This window comes from Loxodonta africana, chromosome 19 (genome assembly GCF_030014295.1).
Source record: "Loxodonta africana isolate mLoxAfr1 chromosome 19, mLoxAfr1.hap2, whole genome shotgun sequence".
Classification (NCBI taxonomy): Eukaryota; Metazoa; Chordata; class Mammalia; order Proboscidea; family Elephantidae; genus Loxodonta; species Loxodonta africana.
This window is the reverse complement of record NC_087360.1, coordinates 26,528,305-26,541,237: the sequence shown is the minus strand read 5'-3', so window position 1 is coordinate 26,541,237 and position 12,933 is coordinate 26,528,305. Positions and strand designations below refer to the sequence as shown.

The window sequence follows — 12,933 nt, the reverse complement described above, 5'->3', positions numbered from 1 at the left end:
GCTCCTACAAAAGGGCGGCACAGAAAAATTCCTTCCATGTCTCAAATACTTAAGGATTCAGTTTAAAGTTTCTTAGCCCAAGTCAAAAAGAAGCCTCTGGCTGGTGCAAATAGTTATGCCCTTGACTACTAACCTAAAGGTTGGTAGTTCGAACCCACCAGGAGGCATCTCAGAAGACAGGCCTGGCAATCTTCCAAAAGGTCACAACCATGAAAACTCTATGGAGCAATTTTACTCTGCATACAAGAATTGCCGTTTGTCAGAATCAAGTTGATGGTAACTAACAACAACAATAAAGTCCAGATTAAAAGGCAAAGAGTAATATTCTATCTAAAAATAGGTCAAAATGAAATGCTACCACACATGTGAATTCCAGGGAGTCATGGTATTGGCTGAGCTGATGCCCATTGCTCGTTGGCTGAACTCTTCCTCCCACGGCACCTCATTAGGAGCTAGCCAACCTATGTATGGGCTGTTCTGGAGTCAGGTGTTAGTTTAGGTCCAATCAGCAAATACCTACTCATGAGATCCCAGCCTTCACCCTTTCCTTGAAGGAAGGACTTTGTTGTTGTTAGGTGCCATGGAGTCAGTTCTAACTCATACCGACCCCATGTATGACAAAATGAAACACTGCCTGGTCCTTCACCATCCTCACAATCCTTGCTATGTTTGAGCCCATTGTTGCAGCCGCTGTGTCAATCAATCCCTTTGAGGATCTTCCTCTTTTTTGCTGATCCTCTACTTTACCAAGCATGATGTTCTTCTCCCAGGAACAGCCCCTCCTAATAACATGTACAAAGTACCTGAGATGAAGTCTCGCCATACTTGCTTCTAAGGAGCATTCTGGCTGCACTTCTTCCAAGACAGATTTTTTTTTTTTTATTCTCGCAGTCCACAGTATGTTTCAATTTTCTTCATCAACACATTAGTTGAAAAGCATCAATTATTCTTCAGTCTTCCTATTTGTTGTTCAGCTTTCACATGCATATGAGGAGATTGGAAACATCATGGCTTGGGTCAGGAGCACCTTAGTCCTCAAAGTGACATCTTTGCTTTTTAACACTTGAAAGAGGCCTTTTGCAGCATATTTGCCCAATGCAAAATATTTTTTGCTTTCTTGACTGCAGCTTCCATGGGTGTTGATTGTGGATTCAAGTAAACTGAAATCCTTGACAATGTCAATCTTTTCTCCATTTACGGAAATGTTGCTTATTAGTCCAGTTGTATGCACTTTTGTCTTCTTTATGTTGAGGCATAGAAGGAAGGCTACCAAACCAAAAACCAAATCCATTGCCTTGGAGTCAATTTCTACTCATAGTAGACCCTATTGGACAGAGTAGAACTGCCCCATAATGTTTCCCAGGAGCAGCTGGTGGATTTGAACTGCCAACCTTTTGGTTAGTAGCCATAGGTCTTAACCACTCCACCACCAGGGCTCCAGAAAGAAGGGCTAGGGAGGGCAGTTTCCACCCAGAGGGGGCTGTGGCTGATGGGGAGCTTAGTTTATCAGACAATAGAAAAACATGTGAGGAAAACCAGTTTTTTGTTTAAGTCATTATTCTATGTACTATTACATCTCCCATTCTATAATGGTTTTATAATTGTGTAATAGGAAGGAGAAATTAGGATGGCAAGTATAAACAAAGGTGCAAAGTTGAGGCAGGAAAACCGCCATAAATATGCGAACCTTTGGGGCCAAGAAGAGGCCACCAGTTGAGCTTCAAATTTTGCCCTGGGCTTTCTGGAAACCAGGGTGGAAAGAAAGACACAATCAGTTGCATAACACTAGCTGTCAGAAAGAAGGGAAACACCAGTTTCTAGGGAGTAAAACAAAACCTGTAACTTTAAGCTGTAAATGATTTTCTTACTTGGGTCTTTACTTTAGCCACTGTGCCATGTGGTAGGCAGTAAACCCTAGCGTGTGAGAGCTCAGTTTGTGTTGTCAGTTGGACTTGGGTTTGAATTTTGTTTTAGTGCAGCTTATTCTGAACTTTAGTTTCTTCAACTGTAAAATGGAGATAATAACAATGTCTACCTATTAAAGTTGTGAAGATTCAATTAGGTGAAGTGTATAAAGTGCGTATCACATTCTTTGAACATTGTAGGGCCTAAATAAATATTACCTATTAAGTCAGTCCTATCTTTTTATTGGGTTGCCATGAGTCAGAATCGACTAAACGGTAATGGGTTTGGTTTTTCAATTATTAGTCAGTTAATCAAAAATTTGACTTCCTACTATATGTAATGCATAGGTCCAGGCACTGGGGATATAATAATGAACAAGACAAATGAGATTCTTCAAGTATCTTTTACACTTAAGTGTAATAGACAATAAACATGAAAACTAATAAATAATTTCAGAGACTGCCGGGGAAGAAACAATACAATAATAAATACAGGCATAGATTTCGTCTGACTGATTCTCTCAGCCATTTTCCAGAAAGTCGAAGATAAAATGTTAAAAAGCATCTCAGAGGAGGTGAATCTGCTAGGGATTAAGGTAATACAGTCCCCGTATGCAGACTTCTACCGGCTAGCACAGATGGATTCCAATTTTTTTTTTTGTTTTAAAGCTCATTTCTTTCTGCTGAGCTTTTAATTAAGAGCTGAGGTTGAGGCAGTTTGAAATTGTATTTCGAGTAGAATCTTGAGTGACTTTACGCGTATTATATTAATGCATTGCGTTAAATTAGCTTTATCCTCATCAAAACTGCGGGTGAAAGACACTATTGTTCTGTTTTACTGGTAAGTAGAGTGAGGCGTTGTCTTGCCCAGGCTAAAGAATCAAGAAAAGATGCCCCCTAAAATTCTGTAGGATCAGGTTTGATTTTCTTGTTTTGATTTGTCGCCTCTCCGCTCGTTTCCCTCCTGTCCAGTCCTTCTTGCCCGCCTCTTCCCTGCCGGGGGCAGTCCCCTGGCCCGTAGCTCCGCCCACCTCCCGGGGCGTGGCCCACGGGACCTCGCCCCGCCCCGCCCGTGGCGGCCCACCCCCTTTTTCCCTGCCGCCGGCTGAGGTTCTAAGCGTGCGCGCGCGCCCCCGCTCGCGGCCCGGCTCCGCGTCGGGAGCGCGCTCTGTGTGGCCGCTGCCGCCATGTTGTTGTGGTTGTGAGAAGGCGGCGGCAGCGGCGGCGGCGGCGGCGGAGGAGCAGCCGGACGAGAAGCTCCAGCGGCCCAGGCGCTGCCCCCGCCGGCCCTGGCGGGGAGCCTCGTGGGGTGGCGGAGGAGGCCGTGCGGTGGCTGGCTTCGCCATGTCCTGCCGCCCGGTAAGAAGCCCACCCCCCTGTCTCCTCAGGGAGTGAGGAGGAGCTGGAGGAGGGGCGGGCCTAGGCCCGGGGGCTGTCACCTTCTGAGGAGGCGGTGGCTCGCGGGGTCCTGGGGGCGGGTGCGGTGTCCAGAGAGGGGCGTCCCGGGCGGCCGCCGCTGCCGCCAGAGGGAGGTGCGGGGAGTGGGAGCGCAGCGGCCGGGCTCCGCCGGACCTTCGGCGCGGAGGAGGCGGGGTCCCGGGCCTGGGAGGCTTTCCCGGACCTGGCGGGGACCGGCCAGTGGGGCCGAGGGTGTGGGGCGCACCCTGCCCGCACCCCCCGAGCGCCTGGCAAATGCCCGAGGACCCTGGGAAGGTGCGTGTGCGCCCCTCTCCCCCGGCCGGGTCGCGGGGGTTCACTGTGGCGAGGAGTCGGGGGCCGGCGGCCCCGGGACGAGCGGTGCGGGCCCAGGCCTTGTGGGAAGGAGGAGTGGCTCGCTGACTGGGCCGCAGGACATCTTGGGTGGGAAGGATGGTGCGGGGCCTTTGAGGAAGCTCGGGGAACACTGGGCAAAGAATTTCGCAGAAGGTTACAGTGTTATTTCTCAAGCAGAAACTGTGCTTCTTCAGGTATTGCATCTCGTGTGTTGTTGGGCGTACTTTGGGCTGGAAAACTTACCTCAAAATTGTAGGTTAAATATATAGCTACTTTTATCAGCGGTTCTGGGGTCTCATAATCTCGCTTGTCAGCTGTGCATAGGAGCCGCTGCTAGGTATTGATGTTCAGGTGTCTTTTCCAGACTGAGGCCAAGATTGTTACTGTTCTAGTGTGTTGCCATCCACTTTGTTATCTGACATTTTTTTTTTTTTCACAGCCGAAACCAAAAAACCAAATAAGTGTCCATACTTTTCTTGTTGAGGTTTAACTTTTCTCATAATGTGAATGGTGGTGCCATTGGAGGCCGGGGTTAAATGATACGAGGTGATTTTTTTTTTTTTTTGAATGTAAAATGTTTGTGATTTATCCATGGGGGTTTTGACGGGGACCTTCCCCTTTCAGATTCAAGGCTGTTTCAGTAGGGCAAGACACATGATCTGTGTTGTTTTTGCACCGAGACCAAGTAAGCTGTGTTGGAGGCATGCAGAAAGTCTTCCCTTCTAGGGCCCCTGACTATATTTGGAGGGTGCTAGAATTTTTAGATTGGCTGCCTTTGAAGGCCCTTTTCAGCTCGCGTTACCTCCCTCGTTTTCAAATGACCTGGAGCAGTTCAAATAACCAGCATGGTGGTGCAGCTCCACTTGTAGTTAGTTAATGACAAGCCATAGGAGAACCCAACTTTCTTAGCTCCTAGGTTCTTTAGGTCAGTGGTAGATTCTTGAGAATAGTGATTGCCAGCTAAAGGCCAGTCATTGGAAATATTATGAATATCTACAATGCTGATTTCTGGGACCCATGCAGGACCCAACCAAACCAAAACCAAACCCGTTGCTGTTGAGTCGATTCCAAATCATAGTGACCCTATAGGACAGAGTAGAACTACCCCCATGGGGTCTCCACGGAGCGGCTGGTGGATGCAAACTACCTACCTTTTGGTTTAGCAGCCGAAGTTTTAACCACCGCACCACCAGGGCTCCATACAGAACCTAGTGAATTCAAATCTCAGGGTGGGGCCTGGGAATCCAGCCTAACAAAGCTCCCTAATGATTTCGGTCAGCCAGGTTCGTGAACTGTGTTAGGTCACCTTTGATATTCCAAACAATTCCCATTAATTACTTCTGAGAGTGTTTTAATTGTTTATAGATCGTTAAGAATTTGGGAAGTACGAAAGAAAGGAAAGCCTGAGAAACTTGAAAATTGAGCATCTCTTAAACTATAATGGATGTAAGTAGGGGAACAAGTTTGTTGCCAAAAGTTATTTGTGCAAAAGTCTTGAGGAACACACTTGATAAAATTAGATGCTCCTTGACTTGGAGGTAGTATATTCAGAGATATATCACAGAATCCACAGGAAAATAGCAGAGAGGGAAAGATAGTAAGTCTGCTTCTGATTCACAAAGGGTTCCATCAAAGGTGCTTCCCCAAATCCCAGCATCTGTGTTCTCTAACCATCTGACTCAGGTTCTAGAAAAGTGCAAGACAGGGTGGACGAGTGAGCAGTCATTTGAAACTAGGGTTACTGTACCAGGAAGATTTACTCCAGATTGTGAAAGTTCTTGAAATTTTCCCCAGGCCTTGAGTGAAGTCAGTTTTTAAATCTGCTGTTGTCCTGGTTAACACCGTCTGTGGTAAAATGGAATGCTGAGTTACCAAGGGAGTATTCATGTTTCAGAGGGGTGTGGTGAGGGTTGTTAAAAGTTTGGAAGCGGCTGAAGAAAGTGTTGTTACAGTTGTGTAGTGTAGTGAAGGAGTATGGTAAATACGCTGTTAAATCATGGAGTAGTCTTTTTAGAGAACTGCATCCAGCTATCCAGTACAAGAGACAGAAAGAATGCCATATCTGTTTTGTTCCTGGGTGTTCCCAGTACCTACCAAAGTTCCCAGTGTATACTAGGTCTTCAGGTATTTGTTGACTAATGAATAGTATTGAGACGGAGAAAAGAACAGTTATGGTGATTGATAATAGCGTGAGTTATTAAAAGCTGGTTTACACCTTGCATTGGATAAAAGGGCCAGTTTTCAATACATGGGATTTAGAACTTTTGAGATTCTTTCAAGAGATTCTGTTTTCTAAAGTCTGTTATCGCACACTGTCCTCTCCGATAGTTTTTTTTGTGTTAAATGTGTCTTAGTTTTATATATGTAGTGACTTTTTTTTAAGATAACACTTTATTAAATGCAGAAGCAGTACGGAATAATGAGAAGCTCTGCTCTGGCAGGTAGACTTAGATTCTGATTCCATCTGTGTCATTAACTATGTGAGTACTGTTGGGAATGTCACTTAACTTCTCTGGGCTTCACTTTCCTCGTATGCACCATTAAGGGCCTATACTCTCCAGCCTGATTCTGTAAATCTTTAATAATTTGTAATTATGTTTTTTGGTACTCATCTCATAGGTAGATGTACCTTTTTTGTTAAAACACACACACACACATTCCGACTTGAGTTCTGCTTTTAGATTATGAATTTTAAACATTGTCCAAAAGTGCTCTGGAAATGAAGTGCATGTTGCAAGTACTGTGCAGAAACAACATGCTTATGCTGTTGTAATTCACATAGTGTTGAAATCAAATTGAGTTTCACATAGGGAACTTCATAATTTGGTGTGAAGCCACAAGACTAAGAATGGGTTGGAGGAAGTTTGTGCAATAGATGTGTCTTACAGACCACCCAATTCTGTAATTATACATGGTGAATTTATATGTACTTTTTTTTTTTTTTTATAATCAGTGAAACTTCAATTTAAGACACAGTATGAGATCAAGTCCATACTGAATTGACTACGATTCCTGGTAATTTTTAGATGCTACCAAAATTGATGACATTCATTGCTATTTTTAATGCAAATTTTATGATATCAATACCGATACGCTTATATCATCACTTAAAAAATTTTTTTTTGTTGCGTTTTAAGTGGAAGTTTACACGGCAAATTAGGTTCCCATTTAACAGTTTTTATACAAATTGTTCTGGTGCCATTGGTTACAATTTTCACAATGTGTCGGCATTCTCATTATTTCCATTCTGTTTGTTCTGTTTCCATTGATGTAGGTTTCCTTCGCCTCCTGGCCTTCTCATCTTTGCTTTTGGGCAAATGTTGGCCATTTGATCCCATATAGTTGATTGATTGTTTAAGGGAGCACATTACTCACAGGTGATATTGTTTAGTTTATAAGCCAATTTCTTATCTGGCTGAAAGGTAACCTCCAGAAATAACTTCAGTTCCAAGTTCAAAGGGTGTCTTAGGATGGTAGTTGTGGGGGTTCCTCTAGACTCTATCGGTGCAATAGGTGTGGTCTTTTTTTTTGGAATTTGAATTTTGTTAATTTTTCTTCCATTTTATCCAGGACCTTTTATTGTGTCCCTTGTTGGAACGGTTGGTAGAGGTAGCCAGGCACCATTTAGTTTTTCTAGTCTCAGGTTTGAAGAGTTTGTGGTTAGTGTGGGGTATTAGTCCTGTGGACTAGTTTCTTCTTTCAGCCTTTGATTTCCTTCATTCTCTATGTTCCATATGAGTAGAGACCTATAGTTGTATCCTAGATGGCTGCACGAGCTCTTAAGACCCCAGACACTACTCACCAAACTAGGATGTAGAACATTATCTTCATGAACTATGTTGTCCCCTAAGACTATGGTCCTCAACCTTTTAATCCAGTAAACCAGTCCTGTGAGTTGTTGGGATGTGTCTAGGAAGCCTTTGTAATTGTGGCCCGTATGTGCTTTGTAAGGAGCCCCGGTGGCTCAGTGGTTAAAAACAGCTCTGCTGCTAACCGAAAGGTCAGAGGTTTGAACCCATCAGGCGCGCTGTGGGAGAAGGATGTGGCAGCCTGCTTCTGTAAAGATTTGTAGGCTCGGAAAACCTGTGGGGCAGATCTGCCTTGTCCTGTATGGTTGCTGTGAATCATTGCTATGAGTTGAAATCAGCTCGATGGCAATGGGTTTGGATGTGCTTTGTTATATATATGGATATATATGCAGCACACACAAATGTGTGTATACATATGCCTATGGATACACCCATACATGCACGTGTGTTTACTTGCATATGCCTTCCTATACACGTATATGCATCCATATCTACCTACGTAACCACACATATTTTTTGGTTGTTGTTACTGTTGTTGCAAAATTGTATGTGTTATAGCATTTAATGGAATTGCCCCTTTTTCTTGGGTACTTTTTAATGTCTTTATTTACCTTGGTCAAGTTGTGCTGACTTCACCCATATTTGATATTGCCTTTCCCATCATCATTGCCAACTCTGTATCTTGAAACTTAATATGGCTTTTAAGTTCATTTTTGTACCAGGTGTTGAAAGTGAAAATTGTAACGTGAACATGGAAAGACTAGTAAGTTCTGGGTTCAAGCCTGGGTTGTGTTCCTCATTAGCCATGTTTCTGTCAAACCACATAACCCATCTGAGCTTCAGTTCCCTCATTAGTAAAATAAGGAAGAGCTACTTTCTCACTTATCTCACGGGCCGTCAGGTAGAATCAGATAAAACGGTGTGTATGAAAGTCAATCTTAAAATGTGAGGAGATGGTTTAAGACTTCTATTTTATTTTCTCGAAGAGTCAGATGTGTGGAATAGAGTTAAACCTAATACATGCTGTCAAATACAAAATTTGCTAATGCCAATGATACGGCAGCTGAAGAGGTTTCTACTTCTGTGCTATGCCCGCAGAGACCTTTTAGCACTTGCATCCCATCTGCCAGTAGGAATAGTCACAGTGTTGCAGGAACTTCAGAGGGATCTGAGATGCCTCACATTTGTGCCAAGGTCTGCGCTTGGAATAGACTTGTTAGTTTATTCACTCATTTTGTTATTTTGGAGTGGTGGGGGAAGGTGATAGGGTAAGGAGTTTAGCACATCGCTGTGTTAAATTTCAGGACTTTCTCTTTTTTAAATGGCAGGTGGCACCATAATAGGGTAATGAAATCGACATAGTATAGGTCATCAATTCATTACATACGGTAAAAGTAAGTATTAATTTGCGAAACTTTTGTATGCTGAAGTGTTGTGTGTGGTTGAGTCTATTCCAACTGATAGCAGCCCTGTGGGATGGAGTAGAACTGTCCCATGGGGCTTCCTAGCTATAATTTTTATGGGAGCGGATTGCCAGGTCTTTTCTCCTGTGGAGCCACTGGTGGATTCAAAGCGCTGACCTTTCGGTTAGCAGCTGAGCACTTAACCATTGCACCACCGGGGCTCCTTTGATTATTTGTAGTGGGTTGCAGTGTAAAATGTATTTTTTCTTATGGGTTATGTTAAAACTTTGAAAGCACTTGTTTAGGGACATGGTACCTGGGCTTTACAGCTAGGAATACTGTCTGTGAGATATATCAGATGCCTTTGAGTCTATTCCATTCAAACTCATGGCAACCCCATATATCTCAGAATAGAACTGTGCTTCAGAGGGTTTTCAATGGCTGATTTTTTGGAAGTTGATGGCCAGGTCTTTCTTCCAAGGTGCCTCTGTGTGGACTCCAACCTTCTGGTTAGCAGCTGAGCAAGTTAACCAGTTGCACCACCCTGGGATTCATGTCTTAAGATAAAAACGAAAACCAAACCCGTTGCTGTGAAGTTGATTTCGATTCATAATGACCTGTATGACAGTAGAACTGCTCTATAGGGTTTCCAAGTCTGTAATCTTTACGAAAGCAGACTGCCGCATCTTTCTCCCACGGAACGCCTGGTAGGTTTGAACCACCAACCTTTCAGCTGGCAGCTGAGTGCTTACCCACTGTGCCACCACGAGGAAATTGTGAGCTTGGGTTTGCATTAAAACTGCCCTGTTAAGGGTGAAATACCTCATAATTGTGTTATAAATTGTTGATTTAATGAATAAAGTTAGGACATAAACTTGTGCTATGTGTTTCAACACTTTTTCCTTTTGAGATGGACTACTTGGTAACCACAGAGGTATTGTCTTGGTGCTGACTGCTACAGAGCATTGTATCGAATATGATCAGACGTGGACCTATTATGTGCCTACTTACGTCTTCGTATAGCAGTGTTCAGAATGGTTCTCCTTATGAGAGATAGCAACATGCATTTTTTTTTTTAATAATTTTTATTGAGCTTTAAGTGAACGTTTACAACTCAAGTCAGTCTGTCACATATAAGCTTATATACACCTTACTCCATCCTCCCACTTACTCTCCTCCTAATGAGTCAGCCCTTCCAGTCTCTCCTTTCGTGACAGTTTTGCCAGTTTCTATCCCTCTCTACCCTCCTATCTCCCCTCCAGACAGGAGATACCAACACAGTCTCAAGTGTCCACCTGATACAAGTAGCTCACTCTTCATCAGCATCTTTCTCCTACCCATTGTCCAGTCCCTTCCAAGTCTGATGAGTTGTCTTTGGGAATGGTTCCTGTCCTGGGCCAACTGAAGGTTTGGGGACCATGACTGCCGGGATTCCTCTAGTCTCAGTCAGACCGTTAAGTCTGGTCTTTTTATGAGAATTTGGGGTCTGCATCCCACTGATCTCCTCCTCCATCAGGGGTTCTCTGTTGTGCTCCCTGTCAGGGCAGTCATCGGTTGTGGCCGGGCACCATCTAGTTCTTCTGGTCTCAGGATGATGTAAGTCTTTGGTTCATGTGACCCTTTCTGTCTCTTGGGCTCATAGTTATTGTGTGACCTTGGTGTTCTTCATTCTCCTTTGATCCAGGTGGGTTGAGACCAATTGATGCATCTTAGATGGCCGCTTGTTAGCATTTAAGACCCCAGACGCCACATTTCAAAGTGGGATGCAGGATGTTTTCGTAATAGAATTATTTTGCCAATTGACTTAGAAGTCCCCTTAAGCCATAGTCCCCAAACCCCCGCCCTTGCTCCGCTGACCATTGAAGCATTCATTTTATCCCGGAAACTTCTTTGCTTTTGGTCCAGTCCAGTTGAGCTGACCTGCCATGTATTGAGTGTTGTCCTTCCTTTCACCTAGTAGTTCTTATCTACTAACTAATCAGTAAATAACCCTCTCCCACCCTCCCTCCCTCCCCCCAACCACAAAAGTACGTGTTCTTCTCAGTTTATACTATTTCTCAAGATCTTATAATAGTGGTCTATACAATATTTGTTCTTTTGCCTCTGACTAATTTTGCTCATGCATTTCTGATTTTATTTCTCTGAGGTCTAATTTCTTTAGTAGCGAATACTTTTGCAGTTTAGTTGCAAAGAGAAATTTATTTAGCTCTCTGAATTATTCATAGATTGATAATCTGGCAAAATGTAAGGAAATTATAAGTGTATTGATAAATTTTGACATAATTGGAAAGAATTGGTATAAAGCCAAGATAGTTAACTTGAAATAAGATAGTTTTTATTTCTTTGTTCCATGCCTATCATTCTTATATAAGATTATCCAAATTCGTAATTGTAGTTAGACCAGTTCCTCAAACGACATGGGGTAGAATCTGTAAAGATTTTTGGTAGTACAACAGGGCAGTAACTAAGTACTTTTAACTTAATCAGCATTTAAAGATTCAAAACGTAAATGTTTATTGCTGACTATAAAAACTATAATACGTGTTCAATGTAATAAGGAAAATAAAACAGTTGAGACATCCCGGGAGAATAAAATAAAGATGACGTGTAACACCAACTAATGTTTTGGTTTATAGCCGCTTTTTTTTCTTAAACATAATCTACTGAGGTACTTAAAAAAGAACAACTTTCCATGTCAAATCTATGTTTCCTTAATGGATATTTAGTGTTCTGTGATATAGATGCATCATGGTTTACAGCAATTCCCTGTTAATTTTCATTGCCAATTTTTCTCTTAAAACAATGCGATGATAAGCTCATTCATACATTTTTATACAGTTGTGCTATTATATCTTTAGGTTAAGTTCCTAAAAGTGGACTTGTTCGGGTCAAAGGGTAGGTGTATTTTAAGTTTGGATATACTCAAGCTATCCTATAGACAGGTTGTCTTCTTTTAAACTCTCGTTAACAGCATACCCACCGACTGCTGTCGAGTTGATTGTGACTCATAGCGACCTCATAGGGTTTCCGAGGCTGTAAATCTCTGTGGAAGCAGACTGCCACATCTTTCTCTCACAGAGCCACTGGTGGTTTCGAACTGCCTACCTTTTTGGTAAGCAGTCGATCACTTTAACTACATTGCCACCAGGGCTCCTTCATTAACAGCATACACCAACACCCAGTGCCCTTGAGTCGATTCTGACTCATAGCGACCCTATAGGACGGAGTAGAACTGTCCCATAGAGTTTCCAAGGAGCGCCTGGCGGATTCGAACTGCCGACCCTTTGGTTAGCAGCCATAGCACTTAACCATTACGCCACCAGGGTTTCCATTAACAGCATATTAGTGTCCAATTCCACGTATTTTTGCTGGTGATTTACTATCTTTTAGCTTGTTGGGAGTTTAAAATAGTTTGGGAATAGCTTTTCTTTTGTTCTTTTTTCAGCATCAGGACTTACCTCTATAGCTTGACCCTGTGTAAGGGGCAGTTGAAATGAAAACAGAGTGACAGGGAGTTAGGTCACTGGTCTCCAGACTTTTTTTTTTCCATAATTTTTTTGTTGTTGTTGAGAATATACACAGCAAAGCACCAATTCAACAGTTTCTACATGTACCCTTTGGTGACACTGATTACATTCTTCAAGTTGTATAACCATTCTCACCCTCCTTTTCTGAGTTGTTTCTTCCCCGTTAACATAAATTCACTGCTTGCTAAGGTTCTTATCTAATCTTTCATGTTGCTGTTCTCAGTTTGATCCTGTATAGATAATTCTTAAAGCGCATGCTGCTCAAGGCAGGCATTTTTTACTAGTTAAGCTAAACTATTGTTTGGTTTTGAAAAGACTTCAGGGGATATTTTTGGTTTAAGGTTTAAAGATTATCTCAGGGCAGTAGTTTCAGGGGTTCATCCACTCATTATGGCTCCAGGAAGTCTGAAGTCTATGGGAATTTGAATTCTGTTCTGCATTTTCTCCCTTTTGATCAAGATTCTTCTATGGAATCTTTGATCGAAATGTTCTGTAATGGTAGCCTGGCACCATCCAG

At 42.8% G+C, this 12,933-nt stretch overlaps 1 protein-coding gene across 7 annotated transcripts in view; it reads left to right on the top strand.

The window, feature by feature from the left end:
- The first annotated feature begins 3,184 nt into the window (after positions 1 to 3,184).
- Positions 3,185 to 12,933, top strand: part of MTMR3 (myotubularin related protein 3) — a 202,795-nt gene continuing 193,046 nt past the window's right edge. For 5 of the 7 annotated variants that reach the window (XM_064272486.1, XM_010598748.3, XM_023559250.2 and 2 more), the window contains exon 1: positions 3,186 to 3,263. The gene's annotated coding sequence lies outside the window, so the exon portion shown is untranslated. Of the gene's footprint in view, positions 3,264 to 12,933 lie in introns of all 7 variants that reach the window. The other 2 variants (XM_064272488.1, XM_064272487.1) reach the window with 1 other exon arrangement.